Here is an 8,771-nt window from a genome sequence, read left to right as displayed (position 1 = left end):
TCTACAAGGAGGTGGGGGTATGGTTTATCTCTCCACATGGAGGTGGTGGTATGGTTTATCTCTCTACAGGGAGGTGGTGGTATGGTTTATCTCTCTACAGGGAGGTGGTGGTATGGTTTATCTCTCTACATGGAGTTGGTGGTATGGTTTATCTCTCTACAGGGAGGTGGTGGTATGGTTTGTCTCTCTTCAGGGAGGTGGTGGTATGGTTTATCTCTCTACATGGAGGTGGGGGTATGGTTTATCTCTCTACATGGAGGTGGTGGTATGGTTTATCTCTCTACATGGAGGTGGTGGTATGGTTTATCTCTCTACAGGGAGGTGGTGGTATGGTTTATCTCTCTACATGGAGGTGGTGGTATGGTTTATCTCTCTACATGGAGGTGGTGGTATGGTTTATCTCTCTACAGGGAGGTGGTGGTATGGTTTATCTCTCTACAGGGAGGTGGTGGTATGGTTTATCTCTCTACATGGAGGTGGTGGTATGGTTTATCTCTCTACAGGGAGGTGGTGGTATGGTTTATCTCTCTACATGGAGGTGGGGGTATGGTTTATCTCTCTACAGGGAGGTGGTGGTATGGTTTATCTCTCTACAGGGAGGTGGTGGTATGGTTTATCTCTCTACATGGAGGTGGGGTATGGTTTATCTCTCTACAGGGAGGTGGTGGTATGGTTTATCTCTCTACATGGAGGTGGTGGTCTGGTTTATCTCTCTACAGGGAGGTGGTGGTGGGGTTTATCTCTCTACATGGAGGTGGGGGTATGGTTTATCTCTCTACATGGAGGTGGTGGTATGGTTTATCTCTCTACATGGAAGTGGTGGTATGGTTTATCTCTCTACATGGAGGTGGTGGTATGGTTTATCTCTCTACAGGGAGGTGGTGGTATGGTTTATCTCTCTACAGGGAGGTGGTGGTATGGTTTATCTCTCTACATGGAGGTGGTGGTATGGTTTATCTCTCTACATGGAGGTGGGGGTATGGTTTATCTCTCTACACGGAGGTGGTGGTATGGTTTATCTCTCTACAGGGAGGTGTTGGTATGGTTTATCTCTCTACATGGAGGTGGGGGTATGGTTTATCTCTCTACATGGAGGTGGTGGTATGGTTTATCTCTCTACAGGGAGGTGGTGGTATGGTTTATCTCTCTACATGGAGGTGGTGGTATGGTTTATCTCTCTACAGGGAGGTGGTGGTATCGTTTGTCTCTCTTCAGGGAGGTGGTGGTATGGTTTGTCTCTCTACATGGTGGTTGTGGTATCGTTTATCTCTCTATATGGAGGTGGGGGTATGGTTTATCTCTCTACATGGAGGTGGGGGTATGGTTTATCTCTCTACATTGAGGTGGTGGTATGGTTTATCTCTCTACGGGGAGGTGGTGGTATGGTTTATCTCTCTACAGGGAGGTGGTGGTATGGTTTATCTCTCTACATGGAGGTGGTGGTATGGTTTATCTCTCTACATGGAGGTGGGGCTATGGTTTATCTCTCTACATGGAGGTGGTGGTATGGTTTATCTCTCTACAGGGAGGTGTTGGTATGGTTTATCTCTCTACATGGAGGTGGGGGTATGGTTTATCTCTCTACATGGAGGTGGTGGTATGGTTTATCTCTCTACAGGGAGGTGGTGGTATGGTTTATCTCTCTACATGGAGGTGGTGGTATGGTTTATCTCTCTACAGGGAGGTGGTGGTATCGTTTGTCTCTCTTCAGGGAGGTGGTGGTATGGTTTATCTCTCTACATGGAGGTTGTGGTATCGTTTATCTCTCTATATGGAGGTGGGGGTATGGTTTATGTCTCTACATGGAGGTGGGGGTATGGTTTATCTCTCTACATTGAGGTGGTGGTATGGTTTATCTCTCTACGGGGAGGTGGTGGTATGGTTTTATCTCTCTACATGGAGGTGGTGGTATGGTTTATCTCTCCACAGGGAGGTGAAGGTATGGTTTATCTCTCTACATGGAGGTGTTGGTATGGTTTATCTCTCTACAGGGAGGTGGTTTTATGGTTTATCTCTCTACATGGAGGTGGTGGTATGGTTTATCTCTCTACAGGGAGGTCGTGGTATGGTTTATCTCTCTACAGGGAGGTGGTGGTATGGTTTATCTCTCTACATGGAGGTGGGGGTATGGTTTATCTCTCTACATGGAGGTGGTGGTATGGTTTATCTCTCTACAGGGAGGTGGTGGTATGGTTTATCTCTCTACATGGAGGTGGTGGTATGGTTTATCTCTCTACAGGGAGGTGGTGGTATCGTTTGTCTCTCTTCAGGGAGGTGGTGGTATGGTTTTATCTCTCTACATGGAGGTGGTGGTATGGTTCATCTCTCCACAGGGAGGTGGTGGTATGGTTTATCTCTCTACATGGAGGTGGTGGTATGGTTTATCTCTCTACATGGAGGTGGGGCTATGGTTTATCTCTCTACAGGGAGGTGGTGGTATGGTTTATCTCTCTACAGGGAGGTGGTGGTATGGTTTATCTCTCTACATGGAGGTGGTGGTATGGTTTATCTCTCTACATGGAGGTGGTGGTATGGTTTATCTCTCTACATGGAGGTGGTGGTATGGTTTATCTCTCTACAGGGAGGTGTTGGTATGGTTTATCTCTCTACATGGAGGTGGGGGTATGGTTTATCTCTCTACATGGAGGTGGTGGTATGGTTTATCTCTCTACAGGGAGGTGGTGGTATGGTTTATCTCTCTACATGGAGGTGGTGGTATGGTTTATCTCTCTACAGGGAGGTGGTGGTACCGTTTGTCTCTCTTCAGGGAGGTGGTGGTATGGTTTGTCTCTCTTCAGGGAGGTGGTGGTATGGTTTATCTCTCTACATGGAGGTGGGGGTATGGTTTATCTCTCTACAGGGACGTGGTGGTATGGTTTATCTCTCTACATGGAGGTGGTGGTATGGTTTATCTCTCTACAGGGAGGTGGTGGTATGGTTTATCTCTCTACAGGGAGTTGGTGGTATGGTTTATCTCTCTACATGGAGGTGGGGGTATGGTTTATCTCTCTACATGGAGGTGGTGGTATGGTTTATCTCTCTACAGGGAGGTGGTGGTATGGTTTATCTCTCTACATGGAGGTGGTGGTATGGTTTATCTCTCTACAGGGAGGAGGTGGTATGGTTTATCTCTCTACATGGAGGTGGGGGTATGGTTTATCTCTCTACAGGGAGGTGTTGGTATAGTTTATCTCTCTACATGGAGGTGGTGGTATGGTTTATCTCTCTACGGGGAGGTGGTGGTATGGTTTTATCTCTCTACATGGAGGTGGTGGTATGCTTCATCTCTCCACAGGGAGGTGGTGGTATGGTTTATCTCTCTACATGGAGGTGGTGGCATGGTTTATCTTTCTACAGGGAGGTGGTGGTATGGTTTATCTCTCTATATGGAGGTGGTGGTATGTTTTATCTCTATACAGGGAGGAGGTGGTGTGGTTTATCTCTCTACATGGAGGTGGGGGTATGGTTTATCTCTCTACATGGAGGTGGTGGTATGGTTTATCTCTCTACATGGAGGTGGTGGTATGGTTTATCTCTCTACATGGAGGTGGTGGTATGGTTTATCTCTCTACAGGGAGGTGGTGGTATGGTTTATCTCTCTACAGGGAGGTGGTGGTATGGTTTATCTCTCTACATGGAGGTGGTGGTATGGTTTATCTCTCTACATGGAGGTGGGGGTATGGTTTATCTCTCTACATGGAGGTGGTGGTATGGTTTATCTCTCTACAGGGAGGTGTTGGTATGGTTTATCTCTCTACATGGAGGTGGGGGTATGGTTTATCTCTCTACATGGAGGTGGTGGTATGGTTTATCTCTCTACAGGGAGGTGGTGGTATGGTTTATCTCTCTACATGGAGGTGGTGGTATGGTTTATCTCTCTACAGGGAGGTGGTGGTATCGTTTGTCTCTCTTCAGGGAGGTGGTGGTATGGTTTGTCTCTCTACATGGACGTTGTGGTATCGTTTATCTCTCTACATGGAGGTGGGGGTATGGTTTATCTCTCTACATTGAGGTGGTGGTATGGTTTATCTCTCTACGGGGAGGTGGTGGTATGGTTTTATCTCTCTACATGGAGTTGGTGGTATGGTTTATCTCTCCACAGGGAGGTGAAGGTATGGTTTATCTCTCTACATGGAGGTGTTGGTATGGTTTATCTCTCTACAGGGAGGTGGTTTTATGGTTTATCTCTCTACATGGAGGTGGTGGTATGGTTTATCTCTCTACAGGGAGGTGGTGGTATGGTTTATCTCTCTACAGGGAGGTGGTGGTATGGTTTATCTCTCTACATGGAGGTGGGGGTATGGTTTATCTCTCTACATGGAGGTGGTGGTATGGTTTATCTCTCTACAGGGAGGTGGTGGTATGGTTTATCTCTCTACATGGAGGTGGTGGTATGGTTTATCTCTCTACAGGGAGGTGGTGGTATCGTTTGTCTCTCTTCAGGGAGGTGGTGGTATGGTTTATCTCTCTACATGGAGGTGGTGGTATCGTTTATCTCTCTATATGGAGGTGGGGGTATGGTTTATCTCTCTACATGGAGGTGGTGGTATGGTTTATCTCTCTACGGGGAGGTGGAGGTATGCTTTATCTCTCTACATGGAGGTGGTGGTATGGTTTATCTCTCTACATGGAGGTGGTGGTATGGTTTATCTCTCTACGGGGAGGTGGTGGTATGGTTTTATCTCTCTACATGGAGGTGGTGGTATGGTTCATCTCTCCACAGGGAGGTGGTGGTATGGTTTATCTCTCTACATGGAGGTGGTGGTATGGTTTATCTCTCTACGGGGAGGTGGTGGTATGGTTTTATCTCTCTACATGGAGGTGGTGGTATGGTTCATCTCTCCACAGGGAGGTGGTGGTATGGTTTATCTCTCTACATGGAGGTGGTGGTATGGTTTATCTCTCTACAGGGAGGTGTTGGTATGGTTTATCTCTCTACATGGAGGTGGTGGTATGTTTTATCTCTTACAGGGAGGCGTGGTGTGGTTTATCTCTCTACATGGAGGTGGTGGTATGGTTTATCTCTCTACATGGAGGTGGTGGTATGGTTTATCTCTCTACATGGAGGTGGTGGTATGGTTTATCTCTCTACATGGAGGTGGTGGTATGGTTTATCTCTCTACAGGGAGGTGGTGGTATGGTTTATCTCTCTACAGGGAGGTGGTGGTATGGTTTATCTCTCTACATGGAGGTGGTGGTATGGTTTATCTCTCTACAGGGAGGTGGTGGTATGGTTTATCTCTCTACATGGAGGTGGTGGTATGGTTTATCTCTCTACAGGGAGGTGGTGGTATGGTTTATCTCTCTACATGGAGGTGGTGGTATGGTTTATCTCTCTACATGGAGGTGGTGGTATGGTTTATCTCTCTACAGGGAGGTGGTGGTATGGTTTATCTCTCTACATGGAGGTGGTGGTATGGTTTATCTCTCTACAGGGAGGTGGTGGTATCGTTTGTCTCTCTTCAGGAAGGTGGTGGTATGGTTTGTCTCTCTACATGGAGGTTGTGGTATCGTTTATCTCTCTATATGGAGGTGGGGGTATGGTTTATCTCTCTACATGGAAGTGGTGGTATGGTTTATCTCTCTACATGGAGGTGGTGGTATGGTTTATCTCTCTACAGGGAGGTGGTGGTATGGTTTATCTCTCTACAGGGAGGTGGTGGTATGGTTTATCTCTCTACATGGAGGTGGTGGTATGGTTTATCTCTCTACATGGAGGTGGGGGTATGGTTTATCTCTCTACACGGAGGTGGTGGTATGGTTTATCTCTCTACAGGGAGGTGTTGGTATGGTTTATCTCTCTACATGGAGGTGGGGGTATGGTTTATCTCTCTACATGGAGGTGGTGGTATGGTTTATCTCTCTACAGGGAGGTGGTGGTATGGTTTATCTCTCTACATGGAGGTGGTGGTATGGTTTATCTCTCTACAGGGAGGTGGTGGTATCGTTTGTCTCTCTTCAGGGAGGTGGTGGTATGGTTTGTCTCTCTACATGGTGGTTGTGGTATCGTTTATCTCTCTATATGGAGGTGGGGGTATGGTTTATCTCTCTACATGGAGGTGGGGGTATGGTTTATCTCTCTACATTGAGGTGGTGGTATGGTTTATCTCTCTACGGGGAGGTGGTGGTATGGTTTATCTCTCTACAGGGAGGTGGTGGTATGGTTTATCTCTCTACATGGAGGTGGTGGTATGGTTTATCTCTCTACATGGAGGTGGGGCTATGGTTTATCTCTCTACATGGAGGTGGTGGTATGGTTTATCTCTCTACAGGGAGGTGTTGGTATGGTTTATCTCTCTACATGGAGGTGGGGGTATGGTTTATCTCTCTACATGGAGGTGGTGGTATGGTTTATCTCTCTACAGGGAGGTGGTGGTATGGTTTATCTCTCTACATGGAGGTGGTGGTATGGTTTATCTCTCTACAGGGAGGTGGTGGTATCGTTTGTCTCTCTTCAGGGAGGTGGTGGTATGGTTTATCTCTCTACATGGAGGTTGTGGTATCGTTTATCTCTCTATATGGAGGTGGGGGTATGGTTTATGTCTCTACATGGAGGTGGGGGTATGGTTTATCTCTCTACATTGAGGTGGTGGTATGGTTTATCTCTCTACGGGGAGGTGGTGGTATGGTTTTATCTCTCTACATGGAGGTGGTGGTATGGTTTATCTCTCCACAGGGAGGTGAAGGTATGGTTTATCTCTCTACATGGAGGTGTTGGTATGGTTTATCTCTCTACAGGGAGGTGGTTTTATGGTTTATCTCTCTACATGGAGGTGGTGGTATGGTTTATCTCTCTACAGGGAGGTCGTGGTATGGTTTATCTCTCTACAGGGAGGTGGTGGTATGGTTTATCTCTCTACATGGAGGTGGGGGTATGGTTTATCTCTCTACATGGAGGTGGTGGTATGGTTTATCTCTCTACAGGGAGGTGGTGGTATGGTTTATCTCTCTACATGGAGGTGGTGGTATGGTTTATCTCTCTACAGGGAGGTGGTGGTATCGTTTGTCTCTCTTCAGGGAGGTGGTGGTATGGTTTATCTCTCTACATGGAGGTGGTGGTATCGTTTATCTCTCTATATGGAGGTGGGGGTATGGTTTATCTCTCTACATGGAGGTGGTGGTATGGTTTATCTCTCTACGGGGAGGTGGAGGTATGCTTTATCTCTCTACATGGAGGTGGTGGTATGGTTTATCTCTCTACATGGAGGTGGTGGTATGGTTTATCTCTCTACGGGGAGGTGGTGGTATGGTTTTATCTCTCTACATGGAGGTGGTGGTATGGTTCATCTCTCCACAGGGAGGTGGTGGTATGGTTTATCTCTCTACATGGAGGTGGTGGTATGGTTTATCTCTCTACATGGAGGTGGGGCTATGGTTTATCTCTCTACAGGGAGGTGGTGGTATGGTTTATCTCTCTACAGGGAGGTGGTGGTATGGTTTATCTCTCTACATGGAGGTGGTGGTATGGTTTATCTCTCTACATGGAGGTGGTGGTATGGTTTATCTCTCTACATGGAGGTGGTGGTATGGTTTATCTCTCTACAGGGAGGTGTTGGTATGGTTTATCTCTCTACATGGAGGTGGGGGTATGGTTTATCTCTCTACATGGAGGTGGTGGTATGGTTTATCTCTCTACAGGGAGGTGGTGGTATGGTTTATCTCTCTACATGGAGGTGGTGGTATGGTTTATCTCTCTACAGGGAGGTGGTGGTACCGTTTGTCTCTCTTCAGGGAGGTGGTGGTATGGTTTGTCTCTCTTCAGGGAGGTGGTGGTATGGTTTATCTCTCTACATGGAGGTGGGGGTATGGTTTATCTCTCTACAGGGACGTGGTGGTATGGTTTATCTCTCTACATGGAGGTGGTGGTATGGTTTATCTCTCTACAGGGAGGTGGTGGTATGGTTTATCTCTCTACAGGGAGTTGGTGGTATGGTTTATCTCTCTACATGGAGGTGGGGGTATGGTTTATCTCTCTACATGGAGGTGGTGGTATGGTTTATCTCTCTACAGGGAGGTGGTGGTATGGTTTATCTCTCTACATGGAGGTGGTGGTATGGTTTATCTCTCTACAGGGAGGAGGTGGTATGGTTTATCTCTCTACATGGAGGTGGGGGTATGGTTTATCTCTCTACAGGGAGGTGTTGGTATAGTTTATCTCTCTACATGGAGGTGGTGGTATGGTTTATCTCTCTACGGGGAGGTGGTGGTATGGTTTTATCTCTCTACATGGAGGTGGTGGTATGCTTCATCTCTCCACAGGGAGGTGGTGGTATGGTTTATCTCTCTACATGGAGGTGGTGGCATGGTTTATCTTTCTACAGGGAGGTGGTGGTATGGTTTATCTCTCTATATGGAGGTGGTGGTATGTTTTATCTCTATACAGGGAGGAGGTGGTGTGGTTTATCTCTCTACATGGAGGTGGGGGTATGGTTTATCTCTCTACATGGAGGTGGTGGTATGGTTTATCTCTCTACATGGAGGTGGTGGTATGGTTTATCTCTCTACATGGAGGTGGTGGTATGGTTTATCTCTCTACAGGGAGGTGGTGGTATGGTTTATCTCTCTACAGGGAGGTGGTGGTATGGTTTATCTCTCTACATGGAGGTGGTGGTATGGTTTATCTCTCTACATGGAGGTGGGGGTATGGTTTATCTCTCTACATGGAGGTGGTGGTATGGTTTATCTCTCTACAGGGAGGTGTTGGTATGGTTTATCTCTCTACATGGAGGTGGGGGTATGGTTTATCTCTCTACATGGAGGTGGTGGTATGG

The sequence above is a fragment of the Salmo salar genome, chromosome 05 (assembly GCF_965601325.2).
Source record: "Salmo salar chromosome 05, fSalSal1, whole genome shotgun sequence".
Lineage (NCBI taxonomy): Eukaryota > Metazoa > Chordata > Actinopteri > Salmoniformes > Salmonidae > Salmo > Salmo salar.
This window is presented reverse-complemented; position numbering follows the sequence as displayed.